This window comes from Oryctolagus cuniculus, chromosome 2 (assembly GCF_051225735.1).
Source record: "Oryctolagus cuniculus isolate XC-2025 breed Fujian yellow rabbit chromosome 2, ASM5122573v1, whole genome shotgun sequence".
Taxonomy (NCBI): Eukaryota; Metazoa; Chordata; class Mammalia; order Lagomorpha; family Leporidae; genus Oryctolagus; species Oryctolagus cuniculus.
In genome coordinates this window covers 129,271,001-129,297,296 of record NC_142868.1, presented here as the reverse complement: position 1 = coordinate 129,297,296, position 26,296 = coordinate 129,271,001, and positions in this window count along the sequence as shown.

Genomic DNA, 26,296 nt, shown 5'->3' with positions numbered 1-26,296 from the left:
ATTAAAAATTTTTAAATTATGGTTAAAATTTTAAGTGTCTTAAGTTGGGCAGTTATAACAAAGTACCATAGACTTGGTGGCTTACAAATAAAATAAACTGTTTTCTAATTGTTTCCTACTAATTTTGAAAGCTAGAGTCAGAGCAGGCTGCCAGCACTGCTGAGGGCTCTCTCCCAGCTCACAGACTGCAGACTTCTCATATGCTTACAGGGCAGAAGCAGAGACAAGAGAGCTCTCTGGGATCCCTTTTACAAGGGTACTGACCCAACTCAGGAGTGCCCCCACCACGACTTAATTACTTTCCAACTCTTTGGTAATGATTATGCATGTAAATACATCAAATAATATTTTTCTGGATGGTTTATATTAGATGTAATAATATTTTTGATTTTATGTGTTTTTTAAATGGATACATATTTGTCTTGCAATTATAAACTCTCATCTTCTATTATGTTAGATTACAGAATGGCACCACAGGGGCCAGTGCTGTGGCATATTGGGTTAAGCTGCAGTCCAGCATCCCATATGGTTGCCAGCTCAAGTCCAGGCTACTACATTTGCTATTCAACTCCCTGAATAATGTGTCTTGGAATGCAGCAGAGAATGGCTCAAGTCCTTGGGCCCCTGTACCCACTTGAGAAACCTGAAAGAAGCTCCTGACCCCTGGCTTTGGCCTGGGCCATCCCTGGCAGTTGAGGCCATTTGGGAAGTAAACCAGGAGATGGAAGATCTCTATCTCTATTTCTCCTTTTTCCTCTGTGTAACTCTGTCTTTCAAACAAATAAAAATAAATAAATCCTTAAGATGTTTCAAAGAAAATATGTTTGTTATGTGTAAAATAAGTTTTCAGTTTTTGAAAAGGATATTTATTTATTTATGTGAAAGACATAGTGACTGAAAGAGAGAAAGAGAGAGAGATCTATTTGCTTGTTCATTTCCCAAATGGTTACAGTTGCCAAAGTTGAAGTCAGCAGTCAGCAACTCCTTGAAGGTCTCCTCTGTGAGGGGCAGACTCCCCAGGACTTGAGTCATCATGCACTACTTTCCTAAGCCATTTGGGGAGTGAAACATTGGGATTGAAAATCTCATGTCTCAAGACCAGTGCTGTGGCACAGCAGATTAAAGCCTTGATCTGCAGTGTCAACATCCAATAAGGGTGCTGTTTTGAGTGTTGGCTGCTCCCCTTCCAATCCAGCTCCCTGCTAATGCAACTGGGAAAGCAGTGGAGGATGGTCCAAATCCTTGGGCCTCTGCACTCATGTGAGAGACCCGGAAGAAGTTCCTGGCTCCTGGCTTCGGACTGGCCAGCTCTGGCCTTTGCAGCCATTTGGAGAGTGAACCAGTGAATGGAAGACCTCACTCTCTCTCTTTCTCTATCTTCCTATGTAACTCTGTCTTTCAAATAAATAAATCTTTAAAAAGAAAATCTCACCTCTCTCCATATCTCTATGACTATACTTTTCAAATAAATAAATAAATCTTTAAAAATATGGCACTGTAAGTCATCTTCAAATAACATTACTCATCATATTTTCTACTTTTCTGTTAATTAATACCTAATATGCAAGACTGATAGTAAATATCACTTCAAAAATGAATTTATAGAAACCAGTACACAAAATAATTGTAAACTTTTAATGGTAAACATCTAGTTTTCTGAATATAATTTTCACCAGAGGATATTAAATGGAAAAGTATTGAAAATACTTTGAAAATAAAAATATACACAGAGTGTTCATTAAATATGTGCTTTATTAGTTAATATATCTCTGTAACAAAGTTTACACAAGGATTTTGAAAGATTAAAAAGATCTGCAGAGGCAGAAAGTGAGGAGAGAAGAATGAATATATGTTTCAAGGAAACAATGCAAAAGCTGAAGAATTTTTTCCCAGAAATCTCTGGGGCATTATTATTTTTCATTTTTTACAGACTAGTATATAATACTACCAACAAGGAACAGATGAAGAGCAGTAGGATTGGAGAAACAGTAAATTGAGTGTTAGATTCATTCAATTTAAAATGACTATGGAAAATTCAGATATGGTTTTCACTTCAAATTATAGTTATGAAAATTTTAGGGAGATATAAGATAAAATATATATGGAATCCTTTCACATATTGCAAACAAATGAAGTTTTTAAAAGCACAGAATTTGCAGGGGCTAAAGTAAAATTTCAAATGTGTTAAGGTATAAGGTAGAGACTATGCTCACTTAATATATTGGCATTCTAGCATCACCCTTTGTGATAAGATTTCCTTATTCTAGCATCATCCTTGTGCTATGAGTTCTGTGCTCAGATATGAAGCTGGTTTTGAGAAGATAATGACTCAGATTTAAATAATTTAATTCTGAGGATTGTTATTAGACTTTGAAGAAAGGATCATATTGAGTCTACTCTTCTCAGTATTCCTCTGCGTTGTTACAATCCAAGTTTACAAATTATTGACACTTATTTTATAAAGTCACTTTTTCTCATCAAGGATGTTATGACGTTATTTCCCATAGTACTTTATTAATATAATTAATATTCAATAATATATCCAGTTCTCATTCTAAAACACAATTTATCTTTCCTACAAAACTCAAAGGACACCCAGCCCATGCATCCAGTCTTTTATCTGCCTATTATCCACATACTGCAGAATCTCTGCCTTCCAATCTAGTCAGAATTGCCCTTCAGAATCTCCTCTTTTCTTTCCACTGAAATTCTAGACATCAGCTAAAGTTCAAAAGCAAAGATTATCTTGTCTTCCCCAGCATTTAACTGTTTTCTTATCTGTGTTCCCATAGCCATCTATAGGACTTACTTCATTGCATATATATCTAATTCTGAGCATGCATTACACGTTGAGCTGTTTGCCATAGAGGGGTATGTTTTACTTACCTTTGTGTCTCCATATTCTAAATGACAATAGTAATAACTAATTAAAAGATTATTTAGTTAAACCAAATTGGGTATGTGTACAAGATCCTTCACTGATGTCTGTTGGTCTGGACATTCATGTTGGACAAGTTAGTGTTGAGATAATTTCCCCAGTATTTTGTTGACCCCAATTCAGTACTTCTCACAGACACACCTCAGACAGCTTTCTTTGGTTACTCACTCTGAACTACGATTAAGAAATGTGAAAAAACATTTAAACTAAGGCTTAGTTCTAAGTCAAAATCTCACAAAATAACAAGTATGAAAAGCAAGCAAAAAATACATATTATTTAAAAATATCTGAAATAAATGTATAAAGTTTATGTAAAATAAAATACTCCATTCTGAAAGGGTATTTATAAAACTTACCCTGAAAAAGACTAATTTAATATCTGTTTCTAATCCCTCAGTATATTAGGATCAAGGAAATAGGAGGAGGAGATTGACTGGTATCTGGAGACACAGTGACAGCCTGGAAGCAAGGAAAGGCGCAGTATTCTTGACAATTTATAGCAAGATAAAATTGTCCCATAAACTTCAATAGCTCCAGGGAGCGTCACTGTATTAATATGGCACAGACCAATAATAGATGTTTGTGTTTGATGATAAAGCATCTAAATAAGATAAATTATACTCCTAGGAAAAATGACAACTTGAACACAGTATTTAAATTCTCTTTTCCCAAACATTGACCGGAGAGAACAAGCAAAACATTAAAATGGATAAATTCTTAGAACAGAATTTAAAAACTGAAGCATTATTCCATATTCAGCTTTTACTTTTTTTTTTTTACTTTAAACAGCTTCAAAAATCAATGAGGCCAAATGAAAAAAAGATATTAAATGACCCATAGCTGTAATTTTAATAGGCTTTTTCGGCATGGTAGGAAGTCATCAGAGGAGGTTATAATAAAGCTCCATATGACCACTAATTTCAGATCAGGTATGCCACTGGAGAAAAGGAGATCACTTGTTTTGGATCTGCTTCCTATGTTGCAAAATCAAAGGACAGATCCTAAGGACAAATCTAGGTATATTAAATACAATGAGGCTGACTTCTTTCTGAGTGTAAGTATAATAATACTACTACTAATAAAATTGCCTTTCTAAATTGTGTATGAAATCCTGTCAAAAAGTTAAGAATGAGGAGGAGAAATGGAAAGAGGAGAAAGAAATAGAATCTGATTCACTGTCTTCAAGGAACAGATGAAGAAGCTGCATCCAGTGTCATACTGGCTATTTTTGCAGTCATAGCTCACATTCCATCATTGAATATGAACAGAGATTTTAAAACCAAATATCATAATGGATGTCATGCGGATATTTTACAGATAGACTATAAGAGGCTTATTCCTTTTATAGTTGATTCAGCACAATAATATCTAAATTTAGGGAGTGTTTAATACTATACTTTCTAAACAAGGTATAGGAAAATATGTATGATAACTATTTATATTAAATACATAAGCTATATGAAGTGCTTTGAAAGACTGATGCTAAAAGCAATGTGATAAAGATCTAAGCTTCATATGGCAAGTGGTTATGATGAGGACTATTCCTATATAGTTTGTTACATTAATAAAATCAAAAATGATAACTTTCACTTGAAAAGCTTAGGCTATGATGTTTGGTGTGATACTAGACGATGGGAAAAATGGCACTTTTAATTGATTTTATCTCTATAATAAAGGTATAATTTTGGATCTAAAAGAGCAGAGAAATCCTACTAATAACATTGTCTCAATAATCATGAAGTTTATTCTAAAACAATTGATGCTTCCCACAAGAAACAGGAGTAAGGAATAAGAATATTAATGTAACAAAAGTGTCCATAAACATATTTTTACGCTAGTGCGATGAAGAAACTTGAATTAGTTGGATAAGAACACAGGATAAAATACTAGCATCATAATTTTAGAAAATTAAAAACTCAGAGCCAGAGTTGCGAAGAGTGGGTTAAGCCTCCTCTTGTGGCGACTGCATCTCATGTCAGAGCTCTGATTCAAGTCCTGGCTGCTGTGCTTCCCATCTAGCCCCCTGCTATGGTTCCCAGCAAACCAGCAGAGGATGGCACAGTACTTGAGTACCTTCCACCTATGTGGGAGACCTGGATAAAGTTCCAGGTTCCTGACTTCAGCCTGGCCCAGGTCCAGCTATTGCCTCCCTTTTGGGAGTGAATGAGTGGATGGAAGATCTCTCGCTCTCTCTCTTTCTCTCTCTCTCTCTCTCTCTCTCTCTCTCTCTCTGTGTCCCTCTCTGTAACTCTTTCAAATAAATGAAAGAAACCTTCATAAAAATAAAAGGAAAAAAAACTCTCCATAAGAAATTTTCCTCATTTTTTAAAAATAAATTTATTTTAGAGACACCTCTCTATGTCTCTTCCCCCCTCTCTTTGTCATTCTGCTTTTCAAATACTAAATAAATCTTTTAAAAATATAATAATTAACCAGTTTGCATTCCCACCAACAGTGGGTTAGTGTCCCTTTTTCCCCACGTCCTCTCCAGCATCTATTGTTGGTAGATTTCTGAATGTGAGCCATTCTAACTGGGGTGAGGTGAAGCCTCATTGTGGTTTTGATTTTCATTTCCCTGATTGCTAGTGAACTTGAACATTTTTTCATGTGTCTGTTGCCATTTGGATTTCCTCTTTTGAAAAATGTCTATTGAAGTGCTTGGCCCATTTCTTCAGTGGGTTGTTTGTTTTGATGTTGTGGAGTTTCTTGATTTCTTTGTAGATTTTGGTTATCAACCCTTTATCTGTTGCATAGTTTGCAAATATTTTTTCTCATTCTGTCAGTTGCCTCTTCACTTTCCTGACTGTTTCTTTTGCAGTACAGAAACTTCTCAATTGGATGCAATCATAATGTTAATTTTGGCTTTGACTGCCTGTGCTTCCGGGGTCTTTTCCAAGAAGTCTTTGCCGGTACCTATATCTTGCAGGGTTTCTCCAATGTTCTCTAATAATTTGATGGTGTCGGGTCATAGATTTAAATCTTTAATCCATGTTGAGTGGATTTTTGTGTAAGGTGAAAGGTAGGGGTCTTGCTTCATGCTTCTGCATGTGGAAATCCAATTTTCCCAGCACCATTTATTGAATAGACTGTCCTTACTCCAGGGATTGGTTTTGGATCCTTGATCAAATACTCGGAAACCTGAATATAACCCTACCATACAACCCAGCCATACCACTCCTTGGAATTTACCCAAAGGAAATTAAATGGTCAAACAAAAAAGCTGTCTGCACCTTAATGTTTATTGCAGCTCAATTCACAATAGCCAAGACCTGGAACCAACCCAAATGCCCATCAACAGTAGACTGGATAAAGAAATTATGGGACATGTACTCTATAGAATACTATACAGCAGTCAAAAACAATGAAATCCAGTCATTTGCAAAAAATGGAGGAATCTGGAAAACATCATGCTGAGTGAATTAAGCCAGTCCCAAAGGGACAAATATCATATGTTATCCCTGATCGGCGACAACTAACTGAGCACCAAAGGGGAAACCTGTTGAAGTGAAATGGACACTATGAGAAAAATGACTTGATCAGCCCTTGTCCTGACTTTTGGTGTACAATGTAATAGTTTATCCCTTTTAGTATTTTTTTGTTGTTCTAGTACTATTGGTTGAACTCCATAAGTAACACACAATTATTCTTAGGTGTTTAAATTTAACTGAAAAGTAATCTCTGTTAAATATGAGTGGGAATAAGAGAGGGAGGAGATGTACAATTTGGGACATGCTCAATCGGACTTGCCCCAAATGATGGAGTTAGATATGTGCCAGGGGATTCCAACACAATCCCATCAAGGTGGCATGTACCAATGCCATCTCACTAATCCAAGTGATCAATTTCAGTTCACAATCGTTCACACTGCTAAGTCTAAGGGTCAAAGGGATCACATAAACAAGACTAGTGTCTGCTAATACTAACTGATAGAATAAAAAAGGATAGAACGATCCAACATAGGAAGTGGGATACACAGTAGACTAATAGAATGGCAAATGTCCTAAACAGCACTCTGGCCTCAGAATCAGCCCTTAAGGCATTCGGATCTGGCTGAAGAGCCCATGAGAGTATTTTAGGCATGGAAAGCCAAGACACTCTGGCAAAAAAAAAAAACAAAAAACAAAAAAACAACAACAACAACAACAACAACTAAATGAAAGATCTCTGCGAGTGAGATCCCAGTGGAAAGAACAGGTCTTCAAAGAAGGAGGTACCTTTCTCTGAAGGGAGGAGAGAACTTCCACTTTGACTATGACCCTGTCGGAATAAGATTGAAGTCGGCGAACTCAAAAGGCTTCCACAGCCTTGGCAACTCATGACTAAAGCCTAGGGAGATTACTGATGCCATAAAGAAGAGTGTCGAATTGTTAAGTCAACAACAGGAGTCACTGTGTACTTACTCCTCATGTGAGATCTGTCCTTAATGTGTTGTCCAATGTGAAGTAATGCTATAACTAGTACTCAAACAGTATTTTACACTTTATGTTCTGTGTGAGTGCAAACTAATGAAATTTTTACTTAGTATATACTAAATCGATCTTCTGTATATAAAGATAATTGAAAATGAATCTTGATGTGAATGTGATGGAAAGGGAGCGGGAGATGGGAGTGGTGCAAGTGGGAGGGAAATTATGGGGGGGAAGCCATTGTAATCCATATACTATATTTGGAAATTTATATTTACTAAATAAAAGTTAAAAATAATAATAATTAATGTTGGAACAAGAATAATGAAAATTTAAACAAAAGGAGTGTGGGGGTTTGGGGGTGAGGGAGAGCTGTTGTTGTGTTATAGCAGGTTATGCCTTGATCCTCAACACCAGCATCCTACATGAATGCTGATTCTTGTCCAGAATGATCCATTTCTGATCTAGCTCACTGCTAATGTGCCTGGGAGGGCAATGGAAGATAGCCCAGGTACTTGGGTCTCATCTATCAAGGTGGGAGACCTGGATGGAGATCCAGATTCCTGGCTTTGGCCTGGCCAAACCCTGCAACTGTGGCCATTTGGAGAGTGAATCAGTAGACAGATCTGTGTGTGTGGCACACACGTGTGCACATACATGCACGTGTCCACCTCTCTTCAATTCTGCTTTTCAAATGAATAAAATAAATCTTTTTTTTAAATAGCTTTTGGGAGACTAGAGCAAATGGAGAAATACAAATAACTGTTTATATTTACTTTATGAAATTTTCACCATAAAAGAATACATACCTAATCTCCTGTCACCCCTCAAAAAAAAAAACAAACAAACAAACAAACAAAAACGGTTGGCAAGAGGTTTCTTTTCTGCTGTAGAGATGTTGGGACACACATATGTTTTCTTCATTGGAAAAATGAAATTCAACTAACAATAGAATTCAAAACACTCTGCATGGTCATCATGTCTTACTGACCAGTAAGACTAGTATCGTTGATTCATTCTATGTTCCTCACCCAAAGATTCAGAATTTTTTTTGAGATTTATCATTTTTTTTTGAAAAGCTAAGTTAGAGAGAGGCAGAGGGAAGGAGAGAGAGAGAGAGAGAGAGAGAGAAAGACACAGAGAGAGGGGTCTTCCATCCACTGTTTCACTCCCTAGATGGCTGCAAAGGCCAGAGCTGTGCTGATCTGCAGCCAGGAGCCAGGAGCCAGGAGCCAGGAGCTTCTTCTGGGTCTCCCACGAGGGTGCAGGGGCCCAAGCACTCGGGCCATCTTCTACTGCTTTCCCAGGCCACAGCAAAGAGCTGGATAGGAAGAGGAGCAGCCGGGACTAGAACCAGCACCCATATAGGATGCCAGCACTGCAGGCTGTAGCATTACCCAATATGCCACAGTGCAGGCCCCACCTGCATTCAGAATTACTTTTAATTTTTTTCAAAAGAAGTAGGAAAATATCTTTAGAAATAAAGAAAAGATAGAAAAAATATTTTCTGTATTATACTCTCTTCTGAGGACAGATGGTAAGATAGAGCTTTAAGATAACTGCTGGGGCAGTTGTGGTGCAGGGGGTCATGCTTCCACTTGCAATGCCACGTTGCATATTGAAGTGCCAGGTCAGGTCCCAGCTACTTTGCTTCCTATCCAGCTCCCAGTGAATGCATATGGGAAAGAAGTATAAAATTGACCAACTACTTGGTCCCTGCCACCCACAAAGGAGACTTGTATGGTATTCCAGGTTCCTGGTTTCAGCCTGGAACTGCCCTGGTCATTGAAGCCAATTGAGGAATGAACCAGTAGGTAGAAAACATCTCCTTAAGTCTCTTCCCCTCTCTCTCAATCATTTTGCTTTCCAAATAATAACTAAATTTTTAAAAAAGATAATATTTAAAGTTAGAACAAAATGACCAGTGTGAAACTAAATCATAGCAGAGTAAATGAAAGAACTTTCTCCATGGTTTAGAGAAGGATATGTTGATAAAGAAAAAAATAAGCATCAGCAAAGACAGAGAAACTGGAGAACAAGGAAGAGAGGCATAGAGGATATTGAGGAGAGAATCTAATGGTGATTTAGTTTTAATTAAGATTTAAAAATTTAACACTGGCCCCAGGACACTAGATCCAGATATATAGCCTCCAATTGGAGCTGATCATACTCATTTAATAGTCTTTGGTGTTGCCATGTGCCCAGCATGGCCATCTTTTATTATTGCAATGGGAATTAAATAATCTACTTATATAATTTATTATCTAGGCTTCTTTACTCATAATTCATTTTACATTAGCCTTTTGCTAAAATAGCCTATTTTGTAATGTATCCAGCTATAATTCTAAACATATATAAATCTCTTTTTTAAAAATTTTAAGTAATATTTGATTCTCCTGAAGATATGCTAACTAGAAATCAGTAACAGAAATAGAAATAATGGTTTAAAGAATAATATGGGAATGAATTCAAAGATTGAAACTGTATTCTGATGACTTTTAGGAGTTGTAAAGAGATTTAGAATAGAATAGAAGGATGTTTTAAGCTAACATTAAAATTTTCTAATTGCAAGGACTGACCAGTAACAGGATAGGAGTACTAAACAATGATAAACAAGTAAACATTAGCTATGAAACTTCTGAATTTGAAATTTAAACAAATGCAAAAGGCTTTATTTTGTAGTGGCTCAAAAAATAGGCATTGAGTTCAGACTAACCATTTAATTTCTTAGTTTACCAATGACTAATTATGAGGTGTTGAGCCTCTGCTGGTTTCAAGTACTCACGAATCTTTCTATTCCCCCTCTCTGTGTCACTGTGTGTATCCATACAGACCAAAACATATAAAGTCACAGAACAATTAGAATTATGCCAAATTTAATGATTAGTACAACATATCACAACTTGGAGATAAAGAAAATAGTGCTTAGAAAAAAAATGCATTGCATTAAAGGTTTATACAGGGCAAGAAAAGTAAAAAGTAATATAAAATCCATTTTAGGAAATTAGAAGACAAATGAGAAAAGTAAACTCAATGTAGGCAGAGTAAGCAATTAAGGTAAGAGAAAAATATCAGCAATATTGAAAGAAGAGAAACATACCAATAAAAATAAAAAACCTTTGAACACAATAACAGATCAATAATGATAATCAATGTCTACCAAGAATGACCAAGAAAAAATAAGTTTATAGAACCCTGATGATCAATATCAGGGATACAAATATTTTGCTGTCTGAACAAGGAAAGACCGTGAGGGAGCCCAGCTCTAGGACTCCGAGCCTTCTGCTTAGCGGATCAAGAAATCAATAGCTCTTCCCACTCCTGCAAGGACTGAACTTGATCTGTTGTGCTTCATCTCTGTTTGATGGCCCAAGCTTAGTAACTGTACCTGGCATATTTGCTGTGTGAAATCAGTATCACAGGGGCAGACTATTTTGAAGAAAAATGGGGAATGGAAAAAAACAAGTCTTTACACTGTGAAGGTATATATACAATTATAATATTATATATATTTTAATATGCCATTTTATGTTACATTCTATAAAATACTATATAGTATTATAATTATTACCTTAGAGAATTTAAACTGTATTCTGAAACTTAAGACTTTGTATGCAAAAGTCTAAAATTAGCATGTGTCAATCAAGCAAAGATATATTACATTTGCAATGTCAGTATATTTACAGTGCTAAAGGTACAAAAATAATACTTCTTGTAAGTGATAGAATTTTAGAGTGAGAGAAATGCAATAATTATATTATATAATTATTTCTTAAACCCTAGTAAACAATATGTTTTCTATTTTCTTATACAGTATTTTATTTGTTTAGAACAATTTGTATAACAAACTACCACAAACTTGCTAGCATAAGAAAAACAGAATTTAGAGGTTCTGGAAGTCAAGAATCCAAAACTCAATATGTTGGCAGGACTTCATTGTCTACAGAGGGGTTGAGAAAGAAATAATTTCCTTACCTCTTCTAATTTTCGGGAACTGCCGGCATTTATAGGTGTTCTTTGCACAGGGCTGCATCACCCTAATCCTGTGCTGCCTTCCCTTCATCCTCTCTCCGTATGTATAATCTCCCTCTATCTCTCTTATAAATATACTTGAGATAAAATTTAGGGCTCATTCTATATAACTCATAGTAATTTTCTTATCTCAAACTGTTTAATAAACACATATGTAAATATACCTTTTCCAAAAATATGTATAAATTCTATGAATTAGGACTTTGATACATCTTTGGAAGGCTTTATTGGCTTTACCAGATATATAACCATGTATAATTTCTGAAGTTTTATTTATTTATTTATGTGAAAGGCAGAGCAACAGAGAGTGAGAGGGGAGATAGAGAGAGAGAGAGAGAGAGAGAGAGAAAGAGAGAGAGAGAATGAGAGAGAGGCAGAGACAGAGACAGACTTTCATCCAATGGTTGACTCCAAATGGCCAAAACAGCCATGAGCTGGGAACTGCCTCCTGGTCTCCCACATGAGTGGCAGGGGCCCAAGTCCTTGGGTCATACTCTGCTGCTTCCCATGACACATTAACAGGGAGTGGTATTGGAAACAGGTAGCCCTGATGTGAACCAGTGCTCCAATATGGAATGTAGTTCTCTCAGGCAGCAGCTCAATCCATTACACCACAACACAGACCCTCAGATACAGGCTTTGGAACAGAGCAATCATATCTACTTCATAAGCTGTTGTCTTTTACTTTGACTTTTTTTCTTGAAGATAAGATTTACATAAATTATTTTTCTATAAGCACACTTTACTCTTTTTTTGTCAGTGTTCTTATTATTTATAATGCAGTGAAGAAAAATCATAATTGCCATGCTTCATTGTGAATAAAACTTTTTGGCATTAGAAAATGCCCTGTATTTTTATCTAAATTTTTGAGCAGAATATTCTTGGTTTTATATTAAGAAGTGACCACTCTAAATACTTTTATCACTCACATATTCTTTGCCAAAGTTTTTATTTTTCAATCATTATACCGTATTTTAGAGATATATTTCTGGAGCATAGGTTAGGTAATGATGATATAGTATGAAAATCTACTTTTAAAATGGAAAAGTTTTAGTGACATGCTGGTAAATAGATATACTTGGTGTTAATTTTATTGTTCAACATTATAATTATTATTTTTTATAGATTGTTGTTTCATTCTATTGTCTGTTTATTTTTATATTTGCATATAACCCTTCTGATACTTAAGAAACTTTCTATTTTGTGCTAGTGGTTATATTTATTATATACTATTATTATATATTATTTATTATGTATTATTTATAATTATGTGTAAAACCTTTGTTTTTCAAGTTATTATAACAATATATATTATTGCAGAAAACAAAAATGATAAAAGTACTTTCTCTTCCTATTTTACTTTCGGTTTACTTGTATATTCTTAAATGGGCTTATATGTTATCTATTGAGGAGGTTATCATCAAACTACTCTACAGAGTGAGAAAGTCAGAGAGAGAGGGAGAGAGAGAAATCTTCCATCCACAGGTTTGCTCCCCAGATGACCACAATGGCCATGGCTGGGCCAGGCCAAAGATAGGAGGCAATAGCTTCATTTGGGTTTCATACATGGGTCCAGGGGCCAAAGCAATGGGCTTCTTTCTGCTGCTTTTCCCAGGCCATAAGCAGGGAGCTGGATAGTAAGTAGAGCAGCCAGGACTCCAACCAGAGCCCAAATGGAATGCAGGCATTGCTGTCAAAAGCTTTACCAGCTACACCACAACCTCAGTCTTGACCCGTATTCCTTTACAGCCTTCAATCAGCTCCCATTCTGTTTCTCTTCCCTAACCTCTATTAGAACCGTCTGGCAGAAACGCATTTCCTATAAAAAAGTCATTCCCTTCTTCTGGCATTAGATGTCCTGGTTTCTCTGTGTTGTTGTCTCCCCTGTGGCACCAAGCTCATTAAACTTTACGTGAACTTAAGTGCAATTAATGAGATAAACATACACATAATTTTATGTATGAAGGATGAACAGAGGATACTCCTAAAAGGGAACAGTCACTTAGATCTGCAGGAACTGCAAGTAGATGTAAGCTTTCCTCAGGAGAACTTACTAGAAAAAAATATAGCTGAAAGAAAAATAACCAAAACACTTTGATTTCTAGTGCTCTCATACAAATCCTTCCAAAAGATATCCTACATTGTAAAAAAGTTTTCATGCAAATATATGTCCTTGAAAGCATTTTGTTTTAATGCTGGCAAACTACCAATAACTAATAAATGATGGATGAATTATGGTACACCTTTCTTTGAGAAAACAATTCAATAATTTAAGTCTACGTGAAAGCATTGAGGATAACGTGGACATTTGTTCATTATAAGGTTAACCGTAACCAGTTTGCAAAACAGTTCGTGTAACAGCATGTAATTACTTTAAAAAATAACATAAATGAAACTATACATATATGTTTGCATCAGAAAAGTAGAAAAGTGCACACCAAACTATTTTTTAAAGACTTACTTTATTTGAAAGAGTTACAGAGAGAGGTAGAGACAGAGAGAGAGAGGTTTTCCATCTGATGGTTCATTCCCCAGATTGACTCAACAGCCAGAGCTGAGCCAATCCAAAGCCAGGAACCAAGAGCTTCTTTTTGACTTGCATGAAGGGGCCCAAGGACTTGGGCCATCTTCCACTGCTTTCCCTGGCACACTAGCAGAGAGCTGGATTGAAAATGGAGCAGCCGAGACTCTAACTGGCACCCATATGGGATGCTAGGACCACAGGCTGGAGCTTTAAACCTATGCAACACAGCACCAGCACTAAAATACACACCAAACTATTAAGATTAACTTACTTAGTAATGGACTCATTATTGTTCATTTATTTTTATTTTATCCTGTGTGCATTTCTGTCCTTTTATATCCCAAAACTAGGATTTGTTCTTGTAAAACGAAAAAAATGCAATGCCAAAAAATTATTTAACCATATTCATTGATTGACATACTTTAGACTTGTGCAAGAATATCAATATCACCCCATTGGTTGATAGTGATCTATGTGAATTACCTGATCCACTTGAAACTCTGCCTACGAAGAAAAGTACTTACCAGCAACTCATATCTTATTGATTATTTAGACTTTGAGGCATTTTTTTTTTTTTTTTGACAGGCAGAGTGGACAGCAAGAGAGAGAGACAGGGAGAAAGGGCTTCCTTTTTCCGTTGGTTCACCCTCCAATGGCCGCTGTGGCCGGCACACCGCGCTGATCCGAAGCCAGGAGCCAGGTGCTTCCCCTGGTCTTCCATACAGGTGCAGGGCCCAAGGACTTGGGCCATCCTCCACTGCACTCTCAGGCCACAGCAGAGAGCTGGACTAGAAGAGGAGCAACCGGGACTAGAACCCGGTGTGCCAGTGTCGCAGGTGGAGGATTAGCCTATTGAGCTGCGGCGCCGGCCAAGGCATTATTTTTCTACATTTCCCCAATTTCAGCATTGATGTAAAGGTTAAATTCTGACCTATAAATTTATTCCTGAATTATATTGAGGGAGTTCATGTCAACCCTCTTTCACAATCTCCATTTCTTTTGTTTCCCAGTAAAGCAACATGGAACTACATTGATTATTTAAAATATTTTGTATATTAGATGCTGAATAGCCTGCTGGAAAAATATATCTTGAAAAATTATATTTCATCAAATTGATATCTTCCTGAGTTAACAAGAAAAGCAAAATTGGCATCTCATTGGTGCTAGAAATAATCACAGATGGTTTCTAAAACATCACTGTGTATTTTCATTTGGGGATTCCATTGTTTAGATCACTTTCATAAATAATTAAAAATAAATCTGTGATGCCAGTTATTATAATAACCCACACCTGGCTTTTCAACAGAAACAGACTTCAGTTCTCTAAAAGAACACAGCTGAAATCCTAGGATAGATGGGAGCCCCAGGAAAACGCTCTATCTTTACATAAACCCTAAAAAAAGTACATTTAATGAACTGTTTTACATAACTCATTCTCTTTAGATGTTCTAATTTATATTCATTTTAACAGCTTCTAAAATGTACACATTTAATGAAGAATTGTTCCAGGAAACAAGAATCTTTTAACAATCATGTTGAGAAATTTCACTGGTATTATCAGGTAAAAGCTGCTATTTGTATTTGGACAAATATACAAATATACACCAGTACATATTTGCAAAAGGACCAATCTGCAGCCATCTATCCGTATTCACAGAGAAATATCTTTAAGGGTATTTCTCTAAACTTCTGTTTCATATAAGTTGGGAAAATGGAACAATGTGTTTCAATTCATGTACACTTTTCACTTAAAAAATGGAATTAGGTTTTATTCCACACCATGCAGGTTGGTTTTACAATGTGAAATAAAACTTATCACAAACCATGACAGGATGTTTAAACGAAAATTTTAATACCCATAAAGAATAAATCATTAAATAAAATATGACATTTAAGGAGTGTTTTATTAAGAATACATAAAAATAGAGAAGAGAAAGTCATCAATGAAAAGGATATGGTACAAATTAGAATGGAAATTCTCATCATTGATGTATGTATCACTACTATATACCTTGCTGTTTTTAATACTCTCTAATTCAAAACGAAGTCATAACACTGCACAGTGACCACAAATAGTAATACACTGTATGTTTTCAAACTGCTAAAATACTATATAAGTCCTTACCATAAAGACTAAATGTGTTGTGGTGATGTACAAAATAATTAGTTTTAATGAATCTTTCTGCAATATATCCATAAATATACATAATTATTATTTGTTAATTGAAAATAATTTTTTAGGGGGCCAGCGCTGTGACGGTGTAGGCTAAACTTCTGCCTGCAGCACCGGCATCCCATATGAGTGCCAGTTCATGTTCCAGCTGCTCATCTTCCAATCCAGCTTTGTGCGATTGCCTGGGAAAGCAGTAGAAGATGGCTCAAGTGTTTGGACCCCTGTACCTGCATGGGAGACCCGGAATAAGCTCCTGCTCCAGGCTTCAGATCAGTTCAGCTCCTGCCATTGCAGCCATCTGGGGAGTGAACTAGCAGATGGAAGACCTTTTCTCTGCCTCTCCCATCTCTCTCTCTGTAACTCTACCTTCAAATAAATAACTAAACTATTTATTAAAAATTATTTTTTTAAAAAAGGAGTAATGGAAAGATAACTCTACAATAAATTAGAAGGCGGGCCCTTAAGTCCCAAATCAACCATTACTGACTTCGTAATTATAAAATTCTAAATAAATAATTTCACAGAGCCCAAGTTTTCCCATTGTTTAAGTTAAAGTGCTGCACTAGGTAACTTTGAAGAGTCTTTGCTTGTATTCTGTTTTGTGATTTGAAGTCATATATTCCCAAAGAGTTACTCAATTCTTTGCAAAAACTTTTATTTATAAATATTTTATTGAGAGTATTTCAAAATATTCATTGTAAATGCATATTACAAAAAAGAGGTATGATTTCAAAATGTTGGGACCAAAATAAACTTATCTTCTATTCAATTTTCCACAAATGTTTTGAAGTAATTTTTTCTTTGTTGTAGATGGATTCTAGCCTTTCGGTATATTTTTCTAAATATAAACTGCTGTATTCAATGATTTAAGCCACTGATACTAGCAAATAATCCATCTTGTTTGAAGCTACGAGTAAAATTTCATAATGAAATCAACAAGGGCTGCTGACTGCCTTTATGACACATTTTTGATGTTAATTTTACAATTTGTTAATCTATGAAACCATAGATAATTAGAATCATAACTGTTTCTGTAACTTCAGAATTTCAATAAATATTTCATATCTATGATCTTTGCTATGTTGTGTACATATAGTAAACAGATATAAAGGAAGTCAAACTGAAAATTAGTAAACAAATGCATGATTGAATTATTTTTGCTATGTTACCTCACTGTGTGCTTAAAATCTCTCCTTTAACAATAACCTACTCAACAAACTGGATTCACTAATGTCCATATCATAGGGCTAGGTGGGAAACTTAAAGTGTAAAATTTTAAATACTGGTAATAAGAGTTGGCATATACTGAGCTCTAAACTAATTGCTTTTTTTTCTTTTTACAATGATTATGCTTTTCTTAAGAGATTTAGTTCCTTGCAACAGAGGATATATTTAATGCTTATATTACATTTTAAATTCAGGAAGTGAAAATTGTATTTTATTTACTTTTGACTCCCAGCACATAAAAAAGCCTATATAAGGATTCATCAAATTTACACTTCTGAAAATCTTATCTCTGTGTAACATTCTTGGTTCTGCAAAGATTGAAACAATGCAAAATCAAATTTCTTCTAAGATATATTTGATGAGTTTGTTATTTAACAGTTATCAAATGTGATTATGTAATCAATAATGTTAGTATACAATTTTAATGGCAAAACAATTAAGAAAAAATAGATTTGGTGGTGCTCATTTGGCTTGTTGCTTAAGACTCTGGTTAGAAAGCCCAAACCCTGGGTTAGAATCTTGATCCTGCTCCCAATTCCAACTTCCACTAATGCACACCCTGGGAGGGAACTGGTGCTACCTCAAAGAGCTGGTCCCCGTCACTCGCATGGGAGACCTGAATTGAGTTTGTGGCCTAGACTCATTTATTGCGGGCATTTGAGGAGTGACCAGAAATATGAGCTTTCTCTGTATCTCTATTTCTGCAGTACCATCCCCTCCCCCCAGATAAGTAAATAAATAAACAAATGAAAGTGTGAACAACAGCTTTGGCTACTGAGCTTCACACTGACTAGGTGTGTGATTTATAAGAGGCCTCCTTAACACATTCATCTGTAAAATGATCACAGTGATGTTAACACAGACATATGCTGTGGGGGTTAAGTGAGCTAATGCTTGCAGAATACCAGACACGTGACTGAGAACTCATCTCATTGTTCCAAAGCAAAATGCCAAGGAATGAAATGTTTGGCCCTTGACCCTACTGGTACAAATTTATCACACACACACACACACACACACACTCATTATATTAAAGAAAAATATTGGAATTATTGGGAAGAGTTTTTATCTGTGCCTTTGCAGAAAAAGTAAGAAAAATCCCAGCAGCAAGATACCCTCAGGAAGGTGCCAAAACATTTTTATAGAGGGCCAAGAAGTAATATCATCAGTAACAATAATAGCTAATGCTTATGAAGTGTTCACTTCATGCCAGGAACTATTCTGATCATTTCCCATGTAATAGCTCGTTTTATCTTCAAAACACCACTGTGAGGTACTTTTAAGCACCTTTGTTTCAAAATATAAAGAAAACTAGACACTGGTTAAGTAGTAAGGGCTGGAATCACACTGAGACATTTTTAATCTACGTTCGGGTCACTATGCTATATAATGTGACCATGAAATGAAACAGTATAGATCAAAGAAACAAGGCCCACTAGTTTATAAGCAAAGAAATTTTCAAACCAAGAAACAACAGAATGGGGCAAAGGCACAGCTAGTATTTAGAAACTAATACATTCCAGTAAGAAATGAAAAGCAGGGACAGGCATTTACAGTAGAGCTTAATACGCTGGTAAAGACACCCACATCCACACCAGAGTACCTTGGCTGGATAATCTAGATCAATCCCCTGACTCCCAATTCCTGCTAATTCAGACCCCGGAGGCAGCATCTGTTTGATGGCTCAAGTAGCAGGGCTTTGCCACCCACAAAAGAGAGTCCTGGATTGAGTTCTGGGCTCCCAACTTCAGACTGGCCCAGCTCTGGCCACTGCAGGCCTTTGATGAGTGAACCAGTGGATGAAAGCCTCTTTCTCTCTCTCACCCCTCCTTTCTATTCCACCTAATCTCTCCCCTAAATATGTAATTGAGAACACAAAGGAACTCACTCCAACTGGGATGAGATCCTGCTTGAAGCTTCGCAACTTTTGGTGTTTGGAGTCAAGAGAAGTTGTATAGCTATAAGTAAAATATCTCTGCATTTTGGATGATAATTCATTTTCAGTTCCAGGAGTACCTTGTTCTTTGACACTGATGAACATGTCTTGCAGTTCCCTTTATTAGAAACTATTCTTTATGTCCTTTTCTAATAAATTATGGAACAGTAGAGATTAAGTAGGCAGAAAAGTTAATAAACAGTTAACAATCACTGTTAAAGATGGTGGAGGAGCCAGTGCCATGTTATACCAGGCTAAGCTGCTATCTGGGATGACAATATTCCTATCATAGGAGTACAATATGACTGATCCACTTCCAATCTAGCTCCCTGCTAATGTTCCTGGAAAGAAAGTGGGAAATGGCCAAAGTGCTAAGGCCCATGCCACCTCCGTGGGATACCCAGATGGTGTGCCAAGCTCCTGGGTTTGACCTGCCCCATTGCAGCCACTTGAGGAAGAAACCAATAGATGGAAGATCTCTCAACTCTTTCCCCACATCCATAACCTTTCAAAAAATAAATAAATCTTTTCACAGAAAAGGATAGTAGACGTTCAGTTCATAATTTGCTGTTATGGCTTCTAGCATATATTTTTGTTATATTATTCATGATCCCACCTTTGGATCTTTGTTCAGGCTGCTATAAAAATGCCATATACTGAGTAGCTTATAAACAACAAAAATTTACTTTTCATAATTCTGGAGGTTGGGAAGTCCAAGCTCAAGGTGCTTGCAGATTGAGCACTCAGTGAGCATCTTCTTCCTTGTTTATAATGGATCACATCTTCTTGGCTGTGTCCTCACACAGCAGATGGGGTAACGGGTCTTGGGGGCTTCTTTTATAAGGACACAAATCCCATTCATAAGTCTCCTCCACCATCATAAGCTAACCATCTCCCAAAGGCCCTACCTTTCAACATTATCACATTGGGGATTACTTTTCAGTATATGAATTTTGGAGGTGCAAATATATCTAAACCATTTAAATACCTTAAGTGCACTGAAATGACTTTCATCTTCTATTGTGTGCACATTGTCACATATCAGAGTGCTAACCCACACAGAGAGTACATTTTCTTCCTCAAATTGAGTAAAGTAGATGACTTGTAGGCCTGAGGCAGAACGAGGGAACTGAAACAGCCAGCCTGCCTGCCACTGTCACGTACATAACTGGACATGGCAAATCTAGCCTTGACTCTTTACTATAATTATGTCCTAAAGTTTTGATATGAACTGAATTGTTTCCCTGTCCCTAGCCCCCATAAATTTCATATATCAAAGCCTTAGACCCCAGATATTTGAAAACTGTAATTTTGGGAGGTAATTAGAGTCAGATAAGGTCATGAAAGTAATAGATTCTTGTCAATAAGGCAGGAGGTGAACCAGAGAGCATCTTGATCTTGGACTTCCCAGGATCCATAGCTGTTAGAAATAACTGCCTGATGTCGTTCAAACCATCCAGTTTATAGTACTTTGTTATAGCAGCAGACCAGGATAACATAAGGAATTGTCAAAACATTCGTGGAAAATACTTATTATAAAATGTATACAGATTGTTTAAAATGTACCAAGATAAATTTGTGTTTATTTCATTTTCCATGTCCTTTTTGAAATGTGTTCATATATGTGTAAGTTTTTCACTGAGGGAAATTCACACAATTTCAACTTCAGGAAAGCTGGAATCAAGCAGTTTCTCATGAATTCTAGGTTGAGCACAAATGCAGGGCTTAGAGCATAGTAGGTATAAATCAAAACTGAACAATTTTAGGGGCCCCATCAAATATTACAGGGTCCAGGACAGTGTTTGTGTCACTTATAGAATGTTTCCAAAAGGCAAGAGTTACTACAAAGGCACCAATCATAAAGGAGAGGGAAATGTCAATTACCCTGATGTGATCAGTACACATAATGTGCATTGAAATGCCACACTGTGCCCTATAATATGCATAATTATTAAGTATCAATAACTTTTCTTCAAAAATATTTAAGAGAAATGCTAATTAACCTGATTTCATCCCCACACATTGAATTGCATACTGAGTTACACACTGCATCACATATACATGTCTAACTAAAATTAAATTAAATTACAATACTTTTTTTTTAAATGTAGAAACTACATAAAATCAGCCACAACATAAGCTCAGTGATACCTTGTATCAGGCCCCTAACTACAAAAGTAATGGAAGCTGCTTTCTCTGCTCTCACTCGGTGGCTCTGTACCCCCAGTTCTAAATTTCTGCACTGCACTGATGCAGACGGAAGAAAATAGGGATTCCCTGAGGTTCTCCCCAGCAGGATTTTTTTTTAACTTAGCTTTCTCAAATGCAACTTTTCTAAAGTGGAAGTTTAAATTGAACATTTATTTTTAGTATAACAACCTCCCTTAGGCAGCATGTATAGAAGAACCTCAGTCACTAGCAAAAAAAAGTTTTAAAAAGGCATCATCAGGTAAAATTTTTTATAGGTCATAGTTCCATGTTTACTTTACATACTACAAATTGTCAATATTTTCAAAGTGATTACAATTGGGGTAAAATTCCAGGCAAATGACACAGAAATTTTTCCACCTTTGCAAAGTATTTCATTACCACAATAAAGCACATTTGAGTACTACTGCCAAGCTTGAATGAGAGCCATTTAAGAACAGTAACAGACAGATCTGCAGAACTGAGTCACTGAGAAGCAAGCTAAGAACTTAAGGGATAGTTTAAAGGTTCAAATACAGGTGGCCTGCTGCCAGAGCTTATGCCTATATTTGTATTTAGTATGGCATCTTAAAGCAAAATGAAATATGTAAAACTTCTCTAATATATTTGTTTTGTGTATTTTATCATAAATTCCAAGAAAATCTTTAGCATAAATGTGCCAGGAGGATAAATGTCTTACCAGAATAGTTACATTTAACATTGCAAACTAGGAATGCATTATTCTTTCAACTTCCTCAGTAAAATAGTGTTTTTGCTCATGCTGTTAGATTGTAATGTGAATTATAAGAGTAGGCAAAGCTTCATTAGTGTAATAATTAATATTGTTAATATGTTGTGTCCTCAATTTGACCTTCAAGTTTCATACAAAGGATGTCATTATCTTGTGGCAACTAACAATCAGATCCTAATATTCAGAATGTTATATTATAAAAATGTAGAATAGTCAAAGAAACTTGAAAAAGAGTTTATACTACCTCATTTCAAGATTAATTAAAAATCTACATTAAATAGGATGTGTGTTATTAAATTCTAGTTATAAAAATAGATTGGTGGAACAGAAATAGATTCATATGTAAAAATTAATTATGAAGATTCAAAGGCAATTAAATGAAGAATGGAGAGTTTTATTTTTTAAAAAAATAAATGGTGCTGGAACAGAGACATTCAAAGGCAAAACATGAATTTTAATTCATTCCTCAGATGATATACAAAAATTAATTCAAACTGGATTATAGACCTTAAAACTATATAATGTGTTGAAAAACCACAGAAGAAATGTGATTTGGATTGGGCATAGCTTTCCTAGACATAATATCAAATTTCAATCCATTTTAAGAAACCAAATTGGTAAATTGTACTTCATCAAAATAAGAAATTTTGTTATCCCTAAGATATTGGTAATGCAATGAAAAACAAATCAATGACTAGGAAAAAAACACACAAAATTATATGCAAATCATTTATTTGATACAATACTTGAATCCAGAATGCATAAAAACAAAATAAGAAAACAACTAAAAATGATTTTTAAATGGGCTATACCTTAAACAGTTTGTCAAAGAAATATAAAGGGTGAATAAAAAAGATATGCAAATTTTATTCACCAGAGATAAATCCAGTCCAAATCCTAGATGCAGTGCTAAGCATATGTAAGAATTTTCTGGTCAGTCTTAGGTAATATATCATCCTATGGTTAACTTTAGCTATAAATGCAATCTTAAAGCAATAATGAGAAAGCTTCCAGTCAAAAAAAATAAAAGTATTAATGGGACACTCAGTCACTGGCTTCCCAGAGATGACGTGGTCCTCTCATACTACACCCATTTTCCCAGGATCACATGCCTCCTATGGACAGACTGGTTTAGCCATTTGACAGGTGAGCTAGAGAGTCAACAGTCTTCTGCCATGTCATCGTGATTCATGTTGTATTGTTTCCCATCTTAAATGTTTCCTTAAAACCAATAAACCTTACGGTTTTCAGTAAGTTTAATTATCTGTTAAAATCTAAGACCACTAATTGTCGAATGGGCTATTGTATATGTTTAATTATGTATTCTGTAATTAAATATTTCTGTCATAATCCATGGACTTTTCACTGCAGTTGAATATGTATTTTTTCTTCAAATAGTCAATTTCATATGTCAGCTTGCCTATGGTACAGTCCTTGGTTATTCAAACACCAACCTAAGCCAGTGCTGCTAAAATTATTGTGTAGTTGTGATTAAAGTCCATAATCAGTGACTTCAAGTAAAGGAGATCATCTTAGATAATTTGGATGTTCCTGACTCAAATCAGTTGAAGGTCTTAACAGCAGAGCTGAGGTTTCCCTGAATAGTAAATGTTAGCTATGGGTAGAAGCCTCCACTTGTATAAGAGTTCCAGCCTGTCTTTCCTGTTACCCACTCCCTACAGATGTCAGGTTTGCCTACGTAGCCTACATACAATGTAGCCAATTGCTTAAGCAATGAAAAAACATACATATATATTCTATTAAAAATATATTCTATTCATATATATTAATACACATCAGTAATTAATGTTACATGTATTTTTGTACATTAAGGAGAATAAATATATGTGTTCCTGATTGTATTTCTTTGACTGAACTGGAACTAATGCATTCCCCCATCTCTAAATATAAAAATTTTTGTTTAACATAGTAGTGTTTACATTAAGATATATGTACTATTGTACAAAGTAGTGGAATAGGATTGTGTGTATTCTTTCTATAAATTATTTAAAATGAAGTTTCATTGGCTTTCTATGTATCCACTTTAAGCTAAAAGATTTCAACCAATTTAATGAATCTTAGCCACATCTATTTTTCAAAATAACCACGTATATATCTGAAATTTACTTCTGCATTTTTTAACAGAGAGACAGACATTTAACACCACACTTAAGATGCTGCTTGTGATGCCCACATCCTATTTCAAAATGCCTCATTATATTAATCCACTTTCTGTTACTTTAAACTATCTATTTGGAGCTTCTTTGAGAAAGAAATGTTTATTTCAACTTACAGTTAGAGGTTACAGGGTTGGATGACCCCAGAGTCCATGTCTCATGGAGGCAGGTCATGGTGGGTGAGAGTTCCATGTGAGCCAAGGAGAAGAAAGAACCAAAGCTAAATTGGAACAAAAATAATCAAACCTCTTGCAAGAACTTCCCTCTGAGGGAATGTCCCCCACCTACTACGATCCAAAGACTGCCCAACAGCCCCAGTTAGTAAATGTCATCATTAGATCAAGTCTCTACCGTTATTCAACAGTTAATATTAAAACAGTAGAGCTTAAACATCTGTATGAGTTTTACAGAGACAGGTTCTGTTATAAGCCTAACACCTGGATCAAGTTCTGGCTCTGCTTCCAGTTCCAGCTTCCTGCTAAAGCACATCGTATCAGACAATAGATGATGGCTCAAATCACTGGGTCCCTGACATTCTTCTGGGAGACTCAGTTTGAATTCTGGGCTCCTGGCTTCATCCTGACCCAGCATCAGAAGATATAAACATTTAGGGAGTGAACCAATGAATGAAAGATTAATGGATCAATCTTTATTTCTTTCTATCTTTCTAACAAATTTAGAAAAAGCATATAGATAATCTTTTCTGATCAATCTTTCTACCTCCTCACCTCCTATGCTCAAGACTCGTGCTCTCTAGAAGTGCTGAGTAATGATCGTGTTGGGAATTCTCAACATTTCTTTGTGCCAGACAGTATGTACCCTGGGTCCCATGTCTTCCTTTATCTTAACTCAGTCGGCCATCCTGCAGCATACTCTCCAATATAGTAAGTATAGTTTTTAGACCTTGCATGCCTGAAAATTCCTTTATTTTTAACTTCGTATTAATAAAAATTGACTGAAAAGTATTGTTCCCAGTAATTCTGAAGTATTTCTCCAGTCACTTTGCAAACTGAACTGACATTTAGGAGTCTGATGCTATTTTGAGTTCAGTTTCCTTACGTAGTAAGATTTTCTCTTTTTAAGCTTAAAGTTTTAAGCCTTATAAAGGTTATTTTGTAATTTAACAATTATGTACCTTGTAAATTTTTGTGTAAGTTATCAATGGAACAAAGATTTAAATGTGAAAAGCATAAACAATTTGAACATCAATAGATAAAAATATCTTTAGTTTGGGGTGCAGAAAAACTTTTTAAATGGACAGAATCAAACTAGGAAAAGATATGTGTAGTAAATAAAATCAGTATCCCCTAAATATCAATTACTCATAAAAATCAATAATAAAAAAGACAGATAATATAATATAAAAATTATGTGAACACCTGAAGATGAGAGCTGGTAAATCATGTCTAAATTTAAATTTTGACTTAAAAATTGAGCAGCACTATAATGAATTATTGGCTTTCTATTGTTGAAGGTGCATTTTTTGACATTCACACTCCAGGGGCATTTAAATTTCTTTAAAAATCTTATTTTTATCTTGCACATTAGGTGAGAAGGGGCTGGGAACTGGGCAGAGGAAGCACCTTTACCACTGACACTACAAGAATAGGATACAAGAAAGGGGTACAAAACTCCATATGCTGTGTTATAAAATGTTATCTCATTTTTCTTGCTTAGTCATTTGAAAGATTTCTGTAATTATGCTATGAATAAAAGAACCGAATCTAAAATTTACCTTTCTCTTATTCTTCCTAGTGACAGACTCATAAATTTTGTCAATTTTTTCATTTTAATTTTATTGGGTCATTTAATTCCTTATTTTACCATGCCCTTGAGATGAATATTAACAAATCTCAATACTTATAAATTGCCTTCTGCCTACAACTTTGTAAGTTACCTAAATTTTTTTTTTCTATAAGTTAGATATATGCCTGTCTCTCTTGGT